Source organism: Giraffa tippelskirchi, chromosome 2 (assembly GCF_054371585.1).
Source record: "Giraffa tippelskirchi isolate mGirTip1 chromosome 2, T2T-mGirTip1v1.2.pri, whole genome shotgun sequence".
Taxonomy (NCBI): domain Eukaryota; kingdom Metazoa; phylum Chordata; class Mammalia; order Artiodactyla; family Giraffidae; genus Giraffa; species Giraffa tippelskirchi.
Window position 1 is genome coordinate 161,553,923 of NC_137276.1, and position 23,515 is coordinate 161,577,437.

At 43.4% G+C, this 23,515-nt stretch overlaps 1 long non-coding RNA gene across 1 annotated transcript in view; it reads right to left on the bottom strand.

Annotated features, from left to right (window-relative positions):
- The window catches only part of LOC145524790 (uncharacterized), a 77,528-nt gene that overhangs the window by 20,919 nt on the left and 33,094 nt on the right, over positions 1–23,515 (bottom strand). Inside the window, exon 2 of the long non-coding RNA XR_014067846.1 lies at positions 20,882–21,039. This is a non-coding gene — a long non-coding RNA (uncharacterized LOC145524790). The remainder of the gene's footprint in view (positions 1–20,881; positions 21,040–23,515) is intronic.

The following is a 23,515-nucleotide window of genomic DNA, read 5'->3' on the forward strand; positions in this document are numbered from 1 at the left end:
CCCACGCTTCTTGCCTGCATTCCCTCTGCCTTCCAAATATACCATTTGCACTCACATCCTCATCTCAGGATCTGCTTCCGGCCAAACCCAAACTAAGCCTCAAATTTCCTGTGAAAATGGTGAAAACTGTCTCCTTTCGATTAATGAGAAAACTAAGACTGAAGGAGATTAAGGAACTGCTCTAGGGTTACACAGCTTGTATGTGGTAGAGCTCAGGACTGAACCCACATCCTCTGACTCCAGGTCCACACCTGTCCTGTTGGCATACTGCAAGAAGAGCACATATAAGCATGTCGCTTGACCATGGGGACACAGCCCACCCTTACTCCCATACTTAAACCTCACTCAGGAAACCGGGAACTTCCCCAAAATCAAGGCCAAAAAAGAGGCTTCTGGAATGTAAGGACAAGAATGATGGTAACAGGGGAGAAAAATCGCCACCGGAAATCCTGTCCTCCACACATGAAGGCAGGTACAAGGCAAGAAAAGGAAAGATACCCTTTCTGTGTATGAAAATGGTAAGAAAATATCTCCAGGTTGTTTCTCAGGATCCACAGAAAATGACTTGTGCAGCCACACTTCGAATTTCTGCAAATCTTTTGTATGAAGGCAGTATGCAGGGCTGTGTTGGAATAACTGGAGTGGACATTTAATGACAACCAAACTGCGCTGGCAAGCGTGAAACCTTTACTGTGGCTCAGGGACCTGTCTGTGAACCCAGGTGAAGTTTTGGCTCAGTTAAGAGGTAACATGATCCGTTTCACGCAAAATGGAATTGTCATGGTCAGAAGCAGATGGATAGGGCAAATCACATGAAATCAAAAAGCCGTCAAAAGCCATCTGCAAAGTTTCTTCTATTTATATCTAGTGCTCTAGTCACCTATTGCTGCATGTCAAACCACCTGAAAATCTGGTAGGTTACAACAACCACTTTATTATTATCTCATAGCTTTTGTGGATCAGGAATTCAGGCTGGGCACCAACTATGGTTGCTTGGAGGTACTCAGCTGGCAGATGAGCTGGTCTGAAGGGTCTGAGATGGCTTCACACACATGGCAGGCTCATGGGTGGACATGGCTGCAAGGCTGGGCTCAGCAGGGACTGTTGATCAGAGAACTAAGCCTCCAGTGAACAAGGTGGAAGCTACACGGTTTTTGATGACCTAGATTAAGAGGAACAAAATATGACTTCTGCCATACTACTTATCAAAGCAGTCACAAGCATACTTAGATTCAAGGGGAAAGGACTTGGGCCCAATCCCTCAATGGCTGAGTGTTTAAAAGTACAACATCCAGCTTGGGTTAGAAGCCAAGAAGGGGAGTCAGCGCCTGCAGGCTTTCTCTAAATCTGAGATTGTAGCTGCAGCTGCTTTGCCAGGGGTTTTGTGACCTTGGGCGGGGAAGGAACCAGGAAATGAGGGATCTGGAAGGGCTAAAATCCCTGCTTGCCTAACAGTCCTCCCTGCTTCTGTTTTGCATGGCTGGCACACAGCACTGCAGCCGTGACTAAAGGGCTGAGTGAAGGCTCTCACCTGCTCAAGATGCTGGTCCCTGAGAGCTGAGAAAAAGGGAGGAGGCCAGAGTGGAAGGCTTTGGCTGATTTGAGCAATGTGCAAATTGAGCAAGGATCAAAAGCCTGAGAAATAGTGCCTGTTGTTGCTCATCACATAGAAGATATGCAGCAAAAAAAGAAAAATCTGCAGCCGACCTTAGGCTCAATGGGGCACTCTCACCTCCCAAAGTGTCTGCATCTCCCAAGGCAAGGCCACTCTTGCCTGGGCCACCCAATTCTGATGTTACTGTCCAATCCTGGAGAAAAGTCCAAGTAACAGTTTCTTACACATCTGCGGCTGGGTGCCTAGCACAGGTGTGTCCTCAGAGGAGGCCACCAAAAAAATACACTCATCAATTTTATGTTTGTGTTTTTCTTTATTTTGTCATTTACTGCATTAGAATTAGAGACCTAGAAATAGACTGCAGTGGGAGGTTGGTCATGAAAGGAAGGGAAAGAAAGGCATCTATTGTTGCCAAAAACAACTTCCTGGTGTTGAACTGTGGCCCAGCCTAGCATCTGGGAGTAGAATGGTCCAATCCCATAGAGATCCTCTCAGCCATGATCTCTTTACTCAAAGTAAATTAGAAATGTTTGATATGGTCCAAGTTGAATTAATTATTTCCCTCCATATTTGCACAGATTTAATCAATAGATGGATGGATAGACTTATATGTCCTAGGCATTTTCATGTATACTAATCCATCAGTCCTTACAAAAACTCCAAGATATACATGCACTCATCCTTATTTTACCATAGAAGAAACTCAGAATGAACCAAATGAACACCCAGATTTGTCTTTTTTCCCAACTCCTTTTCTATTGTTGCTCTGGCTCTGGGGTGACTCTACATCACCAGTCACTTCATCCCATGGGCTAGAAAATGTGGACTCCTCCCTCACCCCATGTCTGTCAGTAGAAAGGCCCCAACTGGTCTTCATCCTCTTTTATTTTTTTCTTTTTTTTTCATGAACACTGTTATTACTCTCTGACAAGGGACTCATTTTTTCATTCTTCATCCTTTGTCACTCGGGCCATCGTGCCAGCCTCCTGGCTAGTCTTTCTGCCTCAATTTCACTGTTCTCCGTTCATCCTCCATACTATGACCAGAAAGCTGAAACACAGATCTGATCATATAAGCCTTTACCCATAAATTTTCAATCTTTCCCCACAACCTACAGAATAAATGACTAATCCTTGAACCTGATATTCAAGGCTGTCTATGATCTCCTCCCGATCAACATGTCCCATCTCATTTACCACTATCTCCTTTCACCGGTATTTTGCAAACCAGAATCTATAAAACCCTGACCGTTTTCTAGGAGAAGAGTGGGGTTCTACATAATATATAGAAATTTTCTGTCTTTATTTCAGTGGTAATCTTAAGAGGAAAGTATGTGTGTGTGTGTGTGTGTGTGTGTGTGTGTGTGTGTGTCTGTGTGTGCTCAGTTGTGTCCAACTCTTTGGACTCTAGTACTGTAGCCTGTCAGGCTCCTCTGTCCATGGAATTCTCCAGGCAAGAATACTGGAGTGGGTTACCATCTCCTCCTCCAGGGCATCTTCCAACCCAGGGATCGAATCCATGTCTCCTTCATTTGCAGGTGGATGCTTCCTCATGGGTCTTCATGTTGTTTTCTACGTTCCAGCAATCCATCAGATTACAAAATCCAAGTTAGCCAGATCCCTGCTTGGTCACCTTGGCTCATGTTGCCCCTTGGGTTTAGAATGCTTCCCACATCTTCCATTTCCACACTCAGCTCCTACCCACCACCACTCTCCAGCTTCATCATGCTTCTCAGTGGGGGTAGCTCCAGGTAGAGCTTCAGGTGTTAAGATCTCCAACCTGGAGTGGATGTTGTACGTCATCCAGTCTATTGGGCTCATTTAACAGTCAGGAAAATCTAAGCCCAGAGAAGAGAAGTAACAAACTAGGCCTAGAACCCAGGCCTCCTGACACCGTATATGGAGCTCTTTTCACATTTTGCAACTTACTGATAACCTTCCTTAAAGTTTTATTGTCCATCTTTGGATTGGATCACTGGCATGGTGGCACGCAGAGTAAATTCTTAGTTTCCCTAACATCATGACAGGCAAAGCCATAAAACCACAGTAATTACCTGACATGTTCATGTGTCTAAGGGACTACAATGGAATATCCCATGGGAGCTGAATGCGAGGAGCATTTTACATTTCTGTACTTTGGACAATGTAGGCTGCTCTGATTAACGCCAGGCAGATTTACTCTTGAGAAGTCCAAAATTATATGCTGATTTATGAATCTACTATAATGTCCCCAAATCAATTTTCAAACATTTTTGCAAACCAAAACATGATACAGAGGCAATATAGCAGTTAGTTCAGTGCTCTGAAGTTAGTAAATATTCACTAAATGTGAGTTGGATGAATGGATGTGTCACAGACTGGGAAGCCAGGACACCTGAGTGACAGTCTCATTCTTCTGATCACTGGCCACAAGGTCTTGGGAAAACCACTTGTTACTCATGAAGCCTTAGTCTGTTCATGTAAAATGAAGCCTTTGGACCAACTCATTGTCTCTGAGGTACATTCCTTGCAGTTATAAAATTATATAATTTCATAAAAATGCCAATCTATTCATACTGTTGGTGTTAATGGAAAGTAAAAATAGAACGAGTGTTTATTAACTGTTCTTGTTTTATGTTTCATTGCTTATTATAAACATCACTTTACATTATTTCAGACTATTGTGTATTTTAGTTATTGTAATTAACTTTTGAAGAAAATATTATTGTAACAATAATAGTACTTTTAGCATAAATAAAAACTGACTTGGAGAAGCTTTATTAACACAGCAAGATGTCAGCGTCTAGGCTTGAATGGATTACAACTGCTTTAAGACATTGGGAAATAGGCAGTATAAAACCAATCCCTGAGAGAAAAGATCAATGAGATCAGCCTTAAAATAACTCTGGATTTATGCTTGGAGGCAAATCTCATCTGGAAATTATGAGCACAGTCTGCAAGCCTTGATAAGCAGAGGAGACAGAAGCCAGAGACTGGGGAAGCTGAAGAAGCTAGGAGTTGAGGATCACAATTTCACAAAAGAGGGGCAATACACAGGAAAAGAACACCACAAGTCTGCTGAGATATCCTCTTGCGTCTGTAGAGAATTATTATGTGTATATATAAGGTGAAACTCTACAAAATGAGGCAAAAGAAATGACCAGAGAGTAGTAAGCTAAACAACCCAGAGTTCTCACAAGGTGGAAATGGTTGTGTACCAAACAAAATGGAGAGTTCTTGATTATCCCCTGGGCAATTGATGGAGAGCCCAGGGGAGTCATACCTGAGTAGAGTTCCTGAACTACTCCTGGAGTGAAGGTTACTCTGGACCCTGAATAGCAAAGCTCAAAGACAGGACTCAAATGGATCAAACTATCTCATGAGTAAATTAACTTTCAGCCAAAACAAAGTCTAACACTCTTTAAAAGCAAAGTCCAAATACTTAACAGTATAACTCCACAATGTCTACCATCTAATAAAAAATTTCTAGACTTATAAAGAAGCAGGAATATGTTCACCCATAAACAAGGGAAAAATCAGCCCATAAAAACAGACCCATAAATGACAGAGATGTTATACAAGTATTTAAGAAACTGGACAAGATCCAACAAAGAGTCAGTAGAGAGCCCAAAATCAAACCCAGGTCTCCTGATACTTTCTCATAGTGCCCCATTACTTGTGATCACCAGTCTCTCTGCCTCTGTGGCAATTGATAAGCTTTTGCCATGACAATCCCAATGCAATTTTCCCATACTTTTGATTTTCATTTTGGTCAGAACCTCACAAAAACTGGCAGAGGTAAATACAGATCTGAAGTCTATGAAGGCCAGTCTCTGATCAGGGACTAGCATCTTCATGGAGAAAATTTCAACAACACTGGAACAGAATTCCTCCTCTTCCCTTACTATGGCACTTACATGGGAATTCCCCAAGGCCATTCATATCTCTGGCCAGAGGAGCTCTGCACCAGGGGCTGTGGTTTAAGGGAACTTAGGAATCAGCATGTGAACACTGGGAATATACACCAGGAAGCCAGGCCTCAACTTCAGCCCTGGGTTGGCAAAAATTTAAGCAAGAGGTAAAGGGGAAAAGAGAACATACCACAGGCTGCTGTCAGCCTGCAGAAAGGTGTAAGGTAAACCCCCTCCTTCCCAGTGCTGGGGGTATATTCATGTGTGTGCTGCCTACAAGTTTGTGAGAAGATAGTTCAAGGAGCACAGACACAGGATCACCTCCCAGGCTGGGGGTGCAGTTTTCCTCCCTGCAATTTACTACACAAGTTGTTACCAAAGCAAATATCAAAGCCCTGCAATTTGCTAATTACAGGCGGGATCCTGGGCTTGTGGGCCCAATTAACCACTTGTTCCTCATTTTCTGTGTGTGACCCGCCGACTGCACCCACAATTACCTACTTGTCTTTTAACTGCCCTGAGAGCTGACTGACTCACCTCCAACTCACTCCCATTATCACCTCCAGATGGCCTTTCATATCATTTTGCTTTCCAGGTTCCCCCTACTCTCCTGTTATCTTTCTCTCTATCACAGGCCAGTATCTTGTCTCCTTGGTTGGGGCTCCTACCTGGAACAAGATTTCCTGGTCTTATTCCTTGCCTAGACTTGAAGGCTGGAAGGCAGGAAGCAGCTTCTGTTGGTCTGGGCATCCTGCCTAGCTCCTCCAAGGAAGTTCAGGAGGCTGTGGCCACATTCGGCCTCTGCCCCCAGACACAGAAGGAGTAAAGAAAATTACAGCTTCTCTGGAACTGGCCCACTGCCCGATTTCCTGCCCCGCTCTCCAGCAATGCCCCACTAGCTCACTACCTCAGCCAGACCAGGGCTGGGTCCAGGGAGCCTCACTGCCAGTCTTGGGGAAGGAGATCCTAGAAGCTGTTAGCAGTAGCTCTCCAGGGAAACACAAGCTGGAGAAAGAGAAAATCCTCTTGTGACCTTCTGCTTCATTAGATAGGCCACCTGGCAAGCAACAAATTTTCAGCCAATTTTTTAATGCTTTACTGTATCGGTAGTTCTTAACCTCTTTTGTGCCACAGACACTTTCGAAAATCTGATGAAAAATTCTGTACTTTCCAGCAAGAAATGCTTATATTCAGTTACCTATTTAATCATTCAACAAATACTTAAAGCGCACGTATGTGCCAGGTACTATTGCAGAGACCAAAAAAAAAAAATTAGTGGACAAAAATAGACAAAAATTTCTACTCTCATGGAGCTTACATTCTAACAGGAAGAAGATAGGCAGGAAATAATGAATGTAGTAAATAAACACACATACAATTTGCTAGAAATTAGGTACTATGGAAAAAGAAAAATTCAAGCAGAGTAAGAGAGAGATTGGTGGGGATGCAGCTACATTTTTAAATAATGTGTGCTAGGTTGTCCATATTGAAAAGTGAAATGTTAGCACAGAATTGAAGAATGTGAGAGGTTTCACCATGTGAGTATCTAGAGAAAAAGTGTAGAAACCAAAAGGAACAGCCCCAGGGCATAGGAAAAGTGAGACCAGTGTGGCTGGACTGGAGAGAAAGAGAGGGAAGCAGCCTCGGTGGGAAAAGTCAGAGAAGCAGGGGAGTTGGGAGGACATATTAATATATTATGTAGGGCCTGTGGGCTGCTAAGACTTTGATTTTCACTCTGAGTTAAATCAGGAGCCATTAGTGGGATTTGAGCAAGGGGTTAAGATGATCCAGCTAAGACTCCACAATGTCAGTGACCATCGAAGGGAGCAGAAGATCCAAGTGCAGATAATGGATGTTTGTGGGTCAGTGGCAGCAGTGGAGACCACAGGAAGACTGAGTCAAGAGGATTTCCTGAATAGCTGTGATGTGTGTAGAAAAGATGTGCATATACAATTTCACATACAATTCAGCAGTTTAGCAACCTCCTAAACCCTATTCACGGATGCAGATAAAGGGCATTTGCACAATGAGAAAGGCAAGTGGGGACCTCAAGGGGAAAGTGGGACTCCAGTGGAGACGGAGAGCCTTAACTGTGCCTAAAAGTTTCTTTTTTTTTTTTTTTGCAAGTGGTTGACCAGTTTTCCCAGCACCACTTTTTAAAGAGACTGTCTTTTCTCCATTGTATATTCTTGTCCCCTTTGTCGAAGATAAGGTGTTCATCAGTTCAGTTCAGTCGCTCAGTCGTGTCCGACTCTTTGCGACCCCACGAATCGCAGCATGCCAGGCCTCCCTGTCCATCACCAACTCCAGGAGTTTACCCAAACCCATGTCCATCGAGTCAGTGATGCCATCCAGCCATCTCATCCTCTTGTCGTCCCCTTCTCCTCCTGCCCCCAATCCTTCCCAGCATCAGGGTCTTTTCCAATGAGTCAACTCTTCACATGAGGTGGCCAAAGTATTGGAGTTTCAGCTTCAACATCAGTCCTTCCAATGAACAACCAGGACTGATCTCCTTTAGGATGGACTGGTTGGATCTCCTTGCAGTCCAAGGGACTCTCAAGAGTCTTCTCCAACACCACAGTTCAAAAGCATCAATTCTTCGGCACGCAGCTTTCTTCACCATCCAACTCTCACATCCATACATGACTACTGGAAAAACAATAGCCTTGACTAGACGGACCTTTGATGGCAAAGTAATGTCTCTGCTTTTTAATATGCTATCTAGGTTGGTCATAACCTTCCTTCCAAGGAGTAAGCATCATTTAATTTCATGGCTGCAATCACCACCTGCAGTGATTTTGGAGCCCAGAAAAATAAAGTCTGACACTGTTTCCACTGTTTCTCTTCTATTTCCCATGAAGTGATGGGACCAGATGCCATGATCTTAGTTTTCTGAACGTTGAGCTTTAAGCCAACTTCTTCACTCTCCTCTTTCACTTTGATCAAGAGGCTCTTTAGTTCTTCTTTGCTTTCTGCCGTAAGGGTGGTGTCATCTGGATATCTGAAGTTATTGATATTTCTCCCAGCAATCTTGATTCCAGCTTGTGTTTCTTCCAGCCCAGCGTTTCTCATGATGTACTCCACATATAAGTTAAATAAGCAGGGTGACAATATACAGCCTTGACGGACTCCTTTTCCTATTTGGAACCAGTCTGTTGTTCCATGTCCAGTTCTAACTGTTGCTTCCTGACCTGCATACAGGTTTCTCAAGAGACAGGTCAGATGGTCTGGTATTCCCATCTCTTTCAGAATTTTCCACAGTTTATTGTGATCCACACAGTCAAAGGCTTTGGCATAGTCAATAAAGCATAAATAGATGTTTTTCTGGAACTCTAAGGTGTCCATAGGTGCGTGGATTTATCTCTGGGCTTTCTATTTTGTTCCATTGATCTATATTTCTGTCCTTGTGCCAGTACCATACTGTCTTGATGACTGTGGCTTTGTAGTAGAGCCTGAAGTCAGGCAGGTTGATTCCTTCCGTTCCATTCTTCTTTCTCAAGATTGCAAACACCATACACAAAAATAAACTCAAAATGGATTAAAGATCTAAACGTAAGACCAGAAACTATAAAACTCCTAGAGGAAAACATAGGCAAAACACTCTCTGACATAAACCACAGCAGGATCCTCTATGACCCACCTCCAAGAATATTGGAAATAAAAGCAAAAATAAACAAATGGGACCTAATTAAAATTAAAAGCTTTTGCACAACAAAGGAAACTATAAGCAAGGTGAAAAGACAGCCTTCAGAATGGGAGAAAATAATAGCAAACGAAGCAACAGACAAAGAATTAATCTTAAAAATATACAAGCAACTTCTGCAGCTCAATTCCAGAAAAATAAACAACCCAATCAAAAAGTAGGCCAAAGAACTAAACAGACATTTCTCCAAAGAAGACATACAGATGGCTAACAAACACATGAAAAGATGCTCAACATCACTCATTATCAGAGAAATGCAAATCAAAACCACAATGAGGTACCATTTCACGCCCGTCAGAATGGATGCTATCCAAAAGTCTACAAGCAATAAATGCTGGAGAGGGTGTGGAGAAAAGGGAACCCTCTTACACTGTTGGTGGGAATGCAAACTAGTACAGCCGCTATGGAGAACAGTGTGGAGATTCCTCAAAAAACTGGAAATAGAACTGCCATATGACCCAGCAATCCCACTGCTGGGCATACACACTGAGGAAACCAGAAAGAGACACATGTACCCCAATGTTAATCGCAGCACTGTTTATAATAGCCAGGTCATGGAAGCAGCCTGGATGCCCATCAGCAGACAAATGGATAAGGAAGCTGTGGTACATATACACAATGGAATATTACTCAGCCATTAAAAAGAATACATTCGAATCAGTTCTAATGAGGTGGATGAAACTGGAGCCTATTATACAGAGTGAAGTAAGCCAGAAAGAAAAACACCAATACAGTATGCTAACACATATATATGGAATTTAGTAAATCGGTAAAGATAACCCTGTACGTGAGACAGCAAAAGAGACACAGATATATAGAACAGTATTATGGACTTTATGGGAGAGGGCGAGGGCGGGATGATATGGGAGAATGCCACTGAAGCATGTAGATTATCATATGTGAAACGAATCGCCAGCCCAGGTTCGATGCATGATACAGGGTGCTTGGGGCTGGTGCACCGGGATGACCCGGAGGGATGGGATGGGGAGGGAGGTGGAGGGGGGTTCTGGAAGGGGAAAACATCTACACCCATGGTGGATTCATGTCAATGTATGGCAAAACAAATACAATATTGTAAAGTTAAAAAATAGATAAATAAACTAATTTATTAAAAAAAAGTTTCTTTTTTGAGTTTTTTTCTTAATTGAAGTATAGGTGATTTATAATATTGTGTTAGTTTTAGGTGTACACAAAGTGACTTGGTTATACATATATATGTATATATATTCCTTTTAAAAATTCTTTTTCATCATAGTTGATTAGAAGATTTTGAATATAGTTCTCTGTGCTATACAGCAGTTTTTGTTGTTTATTTTGTTTATCTGTTTTGTTGTTTATCTAAATCTTTGTTGTTTATTTTGTATATAGTAGTGTACATCTGTTAACCTCATACTCTCAATTTATCCCTCCCCCACCCCTTTCCCTTTGGTAACTATAAGTTTGTTTTCTACGTCTGTGAGTTTGTTTCTGTTCTGTAAATAAGTTCATTTGTACTATTTTTCAGATTTCACATAAAAGTGATATCATATGATATTTATCTTTCTCCATCTGACTTACTTCACTCAGTATGATAATCTCTGGTTCCATCCATCTTGCTGAAAACGGCAATAATTCATTCTTTTTTATGGCTGAGTAATAGTCCATTGTGTGTGTGTGTGTGTGTACACAACACACACACACACACACAATTCTTTTTCAATTCACCTGTCAATGACATTTAAGTTGCTTCCAAGTCTAAAAGTTTCATTAAAGAAATAAGATATTTAAGGTAAATATGGTAGAATATTATTATCTGGTAACCTGCATGGTAGATATATGCCTGCCTATTATAGTACTTTCTATATATTTAAAATCATTCATAATTTCTAAAAGAACTGCTCATCTCAGGGTTTTACAGAACACCTTTCACTTGCTTCGGCAAAGCAGTGAGGAGGAATCAACTCAGTCAGTTCTGCTCATAATTTGGCCACGGCACCTGGCTGAGTATACTTTACCGCTCCGATTTTTGCTCCTTCCCTTCCTTCCAGCAGCTCAGAGTCAGAGGTGAGATAAGTCAAGAACTAACACGAAAACCAAGGGCTTTCCTGATGGCTCAATGGTAAAGAATCTGCTTGCCGAGCAGGAGAAGAGAGTTCAATCCCTGGGTTGGAAAGATCCCCTGGAGAAGGAAATGGCAACCCATTCCAGTATTCTTGCCTGGAGAATTCCATGGACAGAGGAGTCGGGAGGGGGCGGGGGGGCGGGCTACAGTCCACAGGGTCACAAGGTGTCAGACATGATACAGCGACTAAACAGGAAAAAAAACACAAAAACCGCACTCTATCGAATAGGGTATAGAAGAGGAAGCAGAGGGTAATGGCACTGGGGAAGGCCTCCTGGCTGAGGCAGACTCTCAGCAGGATTCAGAAGAACAACGGGCAGACTGGGTCTCACAGAGAGGCGGGAGCCTGCCTAGCTAGAGGCAGCTTTAAGAAGCCAGGCACAGTGAGGGGGCAAGCAGAGGCCCCAGACACCTACTCTGCTCTGGCCCATTTGAGGAAAGCAAGCTGATTTCTTCCTCTACCAACTTAGAGCAAAAAGACCAGATGGGAGGAGCTTTCAGAGCCCTGCGGTCTCCCCAATGGGGCCAAGAGGGCCCAGGGGTGGAAGAGTTTGGATCCAGGACAGCAGCAAGCTCAAACATGCAGATAAGGGTGACTTCAGGCCTCAGGGATTAAGGCTCCGGAGCTGGGTGGAGTCTCCTTGTTGACCTGCGGGGGAGATCTCCTCAGGGAGCAGGAGACCAGGGAGGCTGCCCTGGTGGCTGTGCGTCACCCACCTCAGGCCATGGCCCTCAGACAGCACATTCCTGACAATCTGCAGACCTATCACAGAGCCTGCGGGGAGGTCCTCTGCTGCCCACATTTTGCAAAAACTTGCCATGTCACAAGCCCTGATGAGGAGCCAAGAGAATGATTTCCCAGGCCACGGCTTTAACAAGACCATGCTTCCTAATGACTAGTTTTCTTCTCATTAAATAAAAAAGAGGGGGAGAGAAACCAGTGATTACTCCTCCTTATAATCCCACCTTCCATTTATGTGCGTCTCTCTTCAGAGGAGCTCAAAATGCTTTGTGTATTATTGTCTATTTTTTCCCTCGTAATGTCCGTGAGATTCCTCCGGGTGGTTATTATACCATTTTACAGCTGGGAAAGGGGATGTGGCTGAGGTTACGCAGTGTCCCGCACCCTCACTAGCTATGGTCAGTATTTTGAAGCTCTTACAGGAAACCTCCTCATATGTGAAAATAAAGTCGTCGCCTAGGAAATAAATTAGGCTAAAGCAACACATAAACTGCACACCTTACAACAGTAATTAACACTATTTAATTCTCACAACAATCCTATAAAACAGATAGCAGCAATACACCCATCCTACATATGAGAACAATGAGATTCAGAGAGGCAAAGTAAGCTGACTAGAGTTGCCTAATAATAATAGCTCTAATAGTAGTAAAAGCAGAAGCTAATTATTAAGCAACTTACCATGTGCCAGGCAGCTTACCTTTATTAACTTATTTAAATTCTTAACAACAGTCCTCTAACGTGATTACTAGTATTAGAACCATTTTGCTGACAACAAAACCAAAGCACAGCAAAGTTAAGTAACTTGCCAAAGATCACACAGGCAGTAAGCGTAAAGGATCCCACAAAAGGTATGCATGTCCCACCACAGTTTACCCATCTAAAGGAACACTATACTCTGAAGGTTGGCCCGGTAACACCCAGGTACAGCCCCACAGCTGCTCAGTGCCCTAATCACTGTCCTTATAAAGGTGGGTAGCAGTGACACTTTCTGTACTCCTGCTGTAAGCCAGGACCCTCACTCTCTGGTACCTGGAGTGGGAGCCATATGGAAAAGACTCTTCCTGCCTCATGGTAGGTGTGTGTGTGCACACTTTCACAGGTATAAAAGGGCACCATAGAGGCCATTACCGTAGAAAGGTAATAGAACCTGTGAGTAAGGATCAGTCTAGACACAACTTCAGACCAGTGGGAAGTGAACTTCCTGAAGTTTGTGTGTGCGTGAGGAAAGGGAAGCTTCTAGCTCTTCCACACTGCAGAGAAATGAGCCTCCCAACCATTCCAGAACTTTGGCTTTTTCACTGCCCTCTCCCCACAAAGCGTCATCCTCTAATGACTCATTCCACTCTTTGTTCCTGCATACCATAAAGGGGATGTCCTCGACGGTGAAACAAATCCTGACTCCTTGACAACTTCTGTCCATCAGTAAATTGGCCTGCAAAACCCAAGGCTTCAGAGTAGGAGGTCTCCAAGTGCCTGGAGCACTTCCTGGGGCAGTGAGAGACCGAGCCCTTCCCCCTGGTGGTCAGGTAAGGTCCTGGCTGTGCTGCCAGGCAGCATATCTGGCTCATTTTTTTGTTTTTTGTTTGTTTAGTTGCTAAGTCCTTCCAACTCTTTTGCGACCCCGTGGACTGTAGCCCTCTGTCCATGGGATTCTCCAAGCAAGAATACTGGAGTGGGTTGCCATATCCTCCTCCAGGGGATCTTCCCAACCCAGGGATCGAACCTGCATCTCCTGCTTGACAAGGATATTCTTTTACCACTGAGCCACCTGGAAAGCCTTATGTCATGCTCACGCCCCTCCTTTTTTCAGACCAATACTTGTAGCCGCTTGACTACAATCCTCGCCTCTTGTCACTGCCTGTCCTATGACTTTCCTATAAGTCGATTGCCAGGGAACCCTTCCAGGGAATGACAGGGTGAGTGTTAAAAAACCATCAACATGTCCAAAGCAGGACATACACAATTCCTGATGAATGTTGTATACACCGCCCCATGCGCCCCAGCTCTTTCTGATTAAGTCAGGTCATTTCAGAAGTTCCTGACTTTGTCACTTCTTATTTCCCAACTTCTCAGAGCTTGTTTCTCCACCTTGCTGAGATACGGTGTGCTAGGAGAGGAATTGGAGAACACAGGATCTTTCATCTGGTGAGCACAGCAGTTACAAGCACAGACTGCTTAAATTTAATCCTAGCTCTACCATTTACTGAAGAAGGAAATGGCAACCCACTCCAGTATTCTTGCCTGGAGAATCCCAGGGACGGCGGAGCCTGGTGGGCTGCCGTCTATGGGGTCGCACAGAGTCGGACACGACTGAAGCGACTTAGCAGCAGCAGCAGCAGCTACCATTTACTAGCTGTGTGATCCTAAGCAAGTTACAGAACCTCTCTGTGCCTCTTCTGTTGCCTGTAAAGCAGTGATAATAATTCCTACTTTATTGGATTGTTGTGAGGACTAAATGAATTACTGCATTAAAATGGTCAGCAGAGAGGAAGCACTCAGTACATGTTAACTACTACTATGGAGCCTCTTTCAGAGTCTTTCCCTGAAAGAACGGGTTATCTTTTGTCGGTTTCAACTTTGCATTCCAGCACTTCAGGCAGGTAGAGGCACTTTTAAAGTGACAACTTGGATCAGTTTGGGGGAGGGAGGATGATAGAAAGGTTTCTTCTTGTAAGGGTTTAAATCTTCTCAGCCCCTGTTGCCCGCATAGTATCGGCAGAAAAGAAAGGAAAAAAAGAAAGAAAAATCAAGTCCTGAGACCCATCCCAGGGAGAATGGAGAACCAGACTCGCTCGGGTCTCCGGGAAGATCCCACAGCCGGCTTCGCCCCCGCCCCTACTCCGCCGTGCACTCGAGGCTCCCCCGCAGATGCTCAGACCCTTCAGAAACGTAACACCAAGGAGGGGAAGGCTAGCGAGTTCCCAGAGCCTCTCAGGCACGCGGTCTCTCTCCCCACCGGCAGCGCCTTAAATACCAGAGGACTTGCCAAAGATGGAACTGTTTTGTTGGGAGCTCGGGTTTCTCCCGCCGCGAGGCTGAGCCGGTGGCGCAGCTGCTCAGAGGTCACGCCCGAGACACGTCCGCACAAGCCCGCCGGGGGCTGGGGACGCGGGGGCGGCCAGCTTCTCCGGGGACCTGCCGCGTCTCGGTTCCCATCTTCGTTTCACAAACACACAACCCGCGGAGGTTGCTTTCCTCTCCCAACTGGGATACTCTTTTTGCAAAACAAAAAAGGATGCAGAACAAAACAAAAAAGACCCCAAGGAAAAAGCAACGTTTCTTTAAAAATGCTAATTGTGAGCTTTTTTTTTTTGTTGTTTTTCTTAATTGTTTTGGAATTCAGCTTGTGTGGGATCTGGAGCTCTTTTTCAAGAAATGGCGGAAAGAAAAAAAATCTAAATTTGTTATAAGAAACCTGAAGCCATTTAACCTTGAGAAGTTAGTCTTCATTTTCTGTTACTTAAAATATTTGCGTTTGTATGCTTACAGCCCTATGCATATGACAAAAATAGAAAGCACTGAACAGTTAACCACCTGTGTTTTCCTTGGATGGCATATTTTCCACTGTAAACAAGAAAACACAGATTGGAAATCCATTCATTCCTTCCTAAGTAGTGCTTCAGTTGGGGTTTATTTGTGTTTTCAATCAACGGAAACCAAAAACAACCTTTGCAAGATTATTTCATGCAAAGAAACTCTAACTTATCTTTTTATCCCCTCTGCAGCTATTTCTACATAAAGTCCAAGATTTTTTAAATGCAGTTAATAATTATAATTACTATTTAATTTACTGAGCACATACTACATGTTTGACTTATTTGTGATAATGTTGGGAAGGAGTTCTTCTTAATTTGTATTTTACAAGTGAAAAAGCTTCAGAGAGGATGTGTGCATTTAGTCGCGTCTGATTCTTTGTGACTCCATGAACTGTAGCCCGCTAGGCTTATCTGTCCATGGAATTCTCCAGGAGTAGGTAGCCTTTCCTTTGTCCGGGGATCTTCCAGAACCAGGGATCAAATCTAGGTCTCCTGCTTGGCAGGAGGATTCTTTACTGTCTGAGCTTCCAGGGAAGCCCTCAGAGAGGATAAGCAGTAGCTAATAAATGATGCAGTCTTTATGTTCATGCCACTCAGGTCTGAGAGCAGCAAAGCTGTGCTCGTTTCACCACCATAAACCACTTCCTAAATGGACGCTTAGGAACACAAAAGTGTATCTGATCTTTTCTCTTAATTTCCAATGTAACTTTTAGGGGCAGAGGCAGACAGTGAAAGGCACTGGTTTCTAGAGCTTGTGCTGCCTATATTATCTTGTGGTGTGTGTGTTTTAACCTTTTTAAAAATCTATCCTTAGATGGAGGATAATTGCTTTATAATGTTATGTTGGTTTCTGTCATACAATGATGTGAATTGGCCATAAGTATACATGTGTCCCTCCCTCTTGAACCTATCTCTGATCCCCTCACCCCATCTCACTCTTCTAGGTTGTCACAGAGTACCTGGTTGAGCTCCCTGCCTATACTATCATTCAACCTTAATAAGCCTCTCTGCCTTAGTGGCCCCCTCTCTACAATGAGAAATTCTCTCTCAAGTCCTGTCTAGCTCTAACATTGGAAGATCTATCCTAAATTAAAAGATCAGACTCTGTTATTGAACATGGCATAAATTAATCACTGTGTTCCTGATTCCCAGGTTCCTTTTATCTAACCCTGTGGTTCTCAACACTGGCTGCACATTAGAATCTTCCAGGAGAGCTTTTAAAAATACAGATGCTCCAGCCACACCCGCAGAGATTCTGATTTGATTGGTCTGATGAGTGGACCAGGCATGGGTGTATTTCAAAAGCTCCCCGGGTGAATGTGTAGCCAGGATTGAATATTGATCTAACCTAGGGAACTACTCCAATTTCACCCACCCCAGTTGTGCTTTTATAAATGTAGTTGCTGTAACTGGAATTCCTTTTCATAAAATCTAATAACACTAGTGCTACCAAAGTCTATCTCAAAACAGATGTGAGTGTTTTACTTTATTTGTGTAATTTGCTTAAATAAGTTAAGGCATATCACCAAAACTTCAAAATTCTATAAAAGTGTGTGTGTGTGTATTGTTGAGATAGTAGAAGATTCTTTCTTTAGGGGCAGAGACAGAAATTACAATAACCAGAAGGTTCTAGGTTAATCTGAGCCAATAATTGATTGACCAGGTGGAAAAATCACACAAAATATTTATTTAACCCAAGGGTAATACCCATTCTTTGGAAACATCCTATTTTAGACCTGATCTTAGAGACAGGGCTGAGCTGGAGAGAGTAGAAGTATGGAAGTCTGGATAAGAGGTCAACTTGGAGCCATTTTTATCCCAGAATGCCCCAGGCTATTTTATGTACTATTAGTCTCCAATTTGGTATCTATTAGAGGGATGCAAACTTGCCAAAGCTCTCCATCTAAAAGTAACCCAATGACAAGCACCCAGGGAAGTCCAAACATTCTTAAAAGTCAAAAAAGATTTACTTTTTATTTATGGAAGAATTTAACCATTTCTTGATATACAGAAAAAATCTAGAGTTTGTTTCATAAGAAAAGCCTGTTATAGTTTCACTGTTCATTTAACTTAGGCTCTTCTCTTGTTACTTTGTATGAACCTACAAAGCCCAGCACTCCACCAACACATCTCTCTCTCTCTCTCTCTCTCTCACACACACACACACATACACATAAATGGAAACATAGTTTTGTCATTCATCCCCTGGTGACATAGTTCAAGTGGCTTAAATACTAGTAGGTGGTATTAATCAATACTGTAGTAAGAAAAGTGATGTCTCTAAACATCTTTGGTGAGACTGACATTAAAACAGGAAGATTGGGTGGTTCTGTGGACTTCAGCCTTTACCTGTTACTGATAAACAATCTCAACCATATAAAAAGGACACAAGATTCTACTTAATGTAAAAATGCGTGAAATTGCCTTACATGTTAAACTGCTGAGCTTCCCCTTGGCAAAAGAAAGATTAACATTTCTGTATAGGGAATGGTTTTGATCTTGCCTTCCAGCTCCAGTATTTACATGTTAGTCAAGTTCTTCTGGATCAGTTAATTATCGCATGCATGAATATGCAGCCCAAGATCATGTTCTTAAAAAAAGTTATAATCCAAAGAATGGACAAGGCTTGGGGGAGAGGGTCTTATCCTAATAATTGGAAGATGAAAATCCCAGAAATATGCAGAAATATTCTTTAATGTGAATTTCCAAAATAAACTCTGAATCCAAAAAAGAAAATCCTTTTAGAACTAGAATAAGGCAGGAGTAAACTCATTAAAGCTTACTTAAATGAGGAAACTATGTGAAAACATCTTGTCAACACCGATCCATTGTCCAGCATAGATCAAAGATGAGTCTATGCTTTAAAAAAGTTAAAATTTAAAAAAATTAGCCTAGGTAGGAGAAAGGGACTTTGATGTAACAGGGAAGTTGTCATTTCTTGTGTGAACTACAGGGATCAGATCAGAAACACTGACCTTGAGAAAAGAAGCTAATAGTACAGCTTCGAAAGCAGGAAATGATCTTTTAAATCTCTCTTACCTGTAATGCTACATAGTCTGACAGAAGTAGCCTAATAAAAGTGTGTTTCATTTCTATTTCATCCAATAAACATTTACTGATCATGTACTATGTACCACTACACTAAGCACAAAGATACCAAATGGTATCTTTGGTCTCATTTTGGTATCTTACTCAGTCTTCCTCAAGATGCCCAAACTCAGGTGACGTTGCTTATGGTGGAAATTCACATGAGGTATTAGGATAACCACAGTTTCACAACCAATAACTTGAGTCGTGAGCACTTCAAGGCTTGGGGTTCCAGAGGGTTGGGAGTAACTTGGACACGCCACCTACTTTGATCATCAGGTCAATCCAACAAAAGATCCCTGAGAGCCCAGCCTGGACAAGAACTCATGGGAGGTGCAATGGACCGGGGAGAGATGAACATCTTCCAAAGAGTCCCTATGTTTCCAGGAAAGAAGGAAAACTAGATGAGTTATTGTAATGAGAACTTGTACTGGGAAGTAAAAACTGCTTGCTAATCAGTTCTCCCCGAGAGGAACTAGATAGACTTTTGAAATGCTTTGGAAGAATAATGCTTTTAAAAGCTCAATAGGTTAAAACACCTGAATAACAAATTAGCTTTGCCAGCCACTTACTGAGTGGCCTTCCTTTAGTACATTGGGCTGATGGCAAAGTGTATACTAACCGGTTAAATATCACAGTCATTTAACCCTTTGCAGAGAAGTTTTAGGAGCCATTACTATGATTTTATGGGTTTTTCAGGGAAAGCTAAGGACTGGTACATGTGAATTCAAATGCTGGTTAAAAGCCTAACTAACCACCTCTAGACAAGAATTGGAGCCCAAAGTATCACTGAGGGAGATGCTACAGCATTCCGGCTGTCGCCCAAGTCCTCCCCAACCATCTGACTCAGATATTCTCACAGGCCCTTGGGCTGTATCCCTGGATCTCCCACCATAACCAGCACAGTCTGGAGCGGTTCTCTGCTTGGGGTTGGACTTTCCAGTTGGTCTGTGAGACCCAGACAGTAGAGATCACATCTCTCCTGCTCACCTCCCTGTGCTCCTACCAGAGGGCCATCAGCTTGATAACCTAGAGACCTGGACCAAGTCCACTGTGACCACTGACTAGTTATTGACCTGGGAAAATTAACCTTTTTGTCTGGACTATAGTGTCCCCATGTATGAAGTGAAGAGGATGGGTTATATACTCTTTGAGGCCTGTCTCTAATACTCTATGAGTAAATGATTTCCAGCAAATGCCAAATCTCACTATCTCTCTCTCTCTCTACACATGCACACATACACAGTAACACACATATGCTCCCACCTCACTTCTCTTAAGAGTCAAACATACAACATCAAACACACACCTGTCCAGATGAATGTTTCTAAGACTGGTATTTGATTGTAACAATATCAACATGACAGTGACCTCCAACTCCCACTGAATATGAACCTCAGTGCCACACGTGTCCAATTCTTTATTATTTCCAGAACAGCTTCACATAGGATCTAACAGAATTCCACAGTAACCTGTTCCCTTGGGCCCATTTCACAGAATAGGGTTTGATGCCCTCACATCACTAGCTGGTGAGTCATCTCCCCTCCCCAGGGGCTGCTGGCCCTCCCTGAGGGGCACCAGGCACAGCTGCACACCCTTTCTCTCCCAGCACAAGTGGGAGGAAGGCAGGGAGGGAGCAGTTAAAGTTCAAAAAGATGAAAGAGCAAGTGGAAGAGATGGAAAAGATGAAGAGAGACGATAGGAGGGTAGCCCCATTCCCGAGACTGGTGAAGAGCCCTCCAGTCGCAGTCTGCCCTCTGCTCACAGAGCCTCACACCTCCTGGGTGTAAGGAAGCACCTCCTGGGTGTATGGAAGCTGTGAGTTGTTCTTCTGACCCTCGACCACATCCCTGCCCTCCCCTGCTCTCTTTCCCCTTCTTAGGCTGCCCTAAAAAGAATGTCCACTGCAATCTCTCTCCAGCTGTTTGATCTTTTTAAAAGTTTCTCATTTGTTTGTGGCATATGCTCCAACTGAAAAATAGACCTTGGGCATTCAGGATGGGGAAGAGTATTAAATGGCAACAGCCAGCCTCGTGCCAAGGGTGTGGGCAGCCCCTAGATATCTCTGATGACCAGATGTCCTGGATTTGCCTGGATGGTCCTAATTTAAAACATTCTAGCCTCTTGTCCCCATAAGTGACTTCACACTTGTCAGACCATGTGTCCCTATTTAGGGTTTGGAAAATAAAGTTACCAGATGGATACCTGATATCCAAGTGTCAAACAGGCCCAGTGTCAGCATCACGGGGATGGCAAGAGGACACACATTGGAGCCAGATGGATCTGGGGTCAGCCAGCTCGGCCACTCATTGTCTGTGTGGCTTTAAGCAGCTCTTCTTCTTTCTGAGCCTCAGTTTCTTCATCTAGAAAATAAACAGTTTTTCTATAAGTCAGTCCCATGGATTTTGCTTAGAAAAACCACGCTCCACTTAATATTTCCCAGATGTTTCTGTCTATACTGTCCTTTTGTTTGGATTTTGGTTAAATCTGGTGTGTTATTATTTAAAGCATTAACTTTAATTGTATGGTTCAGAGTGCCATCTTAAACAGCAATGATAATAGCAACCAAAATGTCCAACAGATATCAAATGGCCTTCCTTATTTCTGCCTGCTCACCTATTCCAAGTGTTCCTCAGTCCTCAGAACTCATTCAGATCCATTCTCCACTGTTCCCTAACAGCTCAACAGTCTCACGTAGGCTTACCCTAGCCAGGTCGGGGAGGTGGGAGGTGGAGGCGCCTCATCTAGATTATTGCTGGGGTTCCAGCTGCTTTCACCTCTACTCTCACCTTGCATTAATCCATTCATCACCAGTCCAGCACCTAGACTTTCCTTGGACCCCTCTGACCACCTGGTACCCAGGGGCCAAGGAAGAGGTGCCCGCTGTGGAGCCAGCCAAGTGCCACTGTTAATCCTGGCATGCCACTAACTCACTGTTGGCCTTAAGTCTGGTCACTTGACCTTTCATAGCCTCAGCACCCTCATCTGAAGACTAGGGTTAGGTTTCCTGTATCTGGTACCTATGAGGAGCATTTTCAAAGTCTTATTGTTGCCCTGTCATTGAACCAGTGTTTCCTCCTCCACTCCTATTTTCTTCAGCTCCTATTCAACTCCTATTTTCAGGCACATGAAGCACAAACTGAGCATTTAAAAAGAGCCTCCAAACACCCAGCATTCAAAACCTTCCATAATCTGGCCATGCCCCCAGCTTCTTAAACCTATTTCCCACCCAGCACATGCTTTTGGTACCAGCCATGCCAGGTTTCTCATGGCCTGCTCACCCCTGTCGCTGCCCTTCTGCCCAAGCTGTTCCTTTCACCAGGCATGCCCTCTGCCCACCTAGCCAAGGAGGTCTCTTTCTAGACCGAGTCACACCCTTTCCCCACTTCTACAGACTGAAACAGGCGCGCCCTTCCCTCCAAATTCAAATGTTGACCCCTGACATCCCTCATGTGAACTATATTTGGAGATAAGGCCTTTAAGGAAGTAGTTAAGGTTAAATGAATTTATAAGGGTAGGGCCCTAATCCCATAGCATAAGTGTCCTTATAAAAAAAAAAAAAAAGCCTGAGAAAAATATTTTTTCTTTTTTTTAGCAGAAAAAGATTTTTTATTGTGGGGCCAAGCAAGGAGAATAGGTGGCTCATGCTGTTGCCAAAATCTTGGCTCTCTGTGTAGGAATGCCAAACAGAATTTCAGAGATAGAGTTGTGGAGGAGAAGGAAAGAGTGGAGGAGAAGGCAAAGTGGGGACACAATAGGCTAGCGCCTCAAGAACTGTGCCCCCGAGAAAAATCTTATAAGAAAAGACTCCCCCCTCCCCAATCCTACCTGGGCCATGTAAGGACACAGTGAGAAAGTCGCAATCTATAAGCCAGGAAGAGAGCTCGTAGCAAAACCCAAATTGGCAGCACGTTGATCTTGGACTTCCCAGCCTCCAGAACTATGAGAAAGCAAATGTTTCTAGCCTCCTAGTCTATGGTCTTCTGTTATGCAGCTCAAGTAGATGAACACACCCACCATCATCACTGTTCTCTCCTTCCTCAGAACCTTGTATCACTTGTCACCTACCCTTCACTTGATAGCATTAAATTAGTGACACTGTCTCGCTGACTCAATAATTTCCCCCCCACACTCCCATTTTGCTCCCCCGATAAAGAGAGAAGCTTTTTGTAGGTAGGAACAAGAGGACATATATCACCCGAGGCCCAGCACAAAGCATGGCACACAGCAGGTGCTCCAGACATGCTTAGCAGGTTACCAGTTATGCCCCAATGGAGGAAAAAAAGTGTCCTGAGAAGACATGAGTCGTCTGTCCCACCATCTCAGGACACTTTTAGAAGCACACACTTAGACACACCCACACATTTATTTCCCTATGTCAAGTCTTGGCTCTGTAACCAGAGCTCCCAGAAGGACACTGAGAAGGGGAAAATACACAAAAGACAACACACACTGATATAACAAGGAGTTTCCCCAACCACCAGTGTAGCTAACAAACAGACAGATGTGCCATATTGAAATAGTCACTAAAAATACTTGTCTTTTAGTATTTGCATATTTTATGCATATGCTAAGCATTCATGTACTAAATATTCTAGCGATTTCACATATGTATATACATATGTATTTTTAATTGAGCATCTGCTATGTGCCAACTACTACACAAGTCACTTCAGACCCAAGAGCAATTGAACTTACCTCCATTTTACAGGTGAGAAAACTGAGACTTAAAGAGGTGAATTAAGTAACTTGCTCAGGTCACACATCTGGTAAGTGAAATAGTGAGCCTGTGAAGATTGCACTGGGAAAGCAGTCATGTGTTACTTCATCCAGCCAACA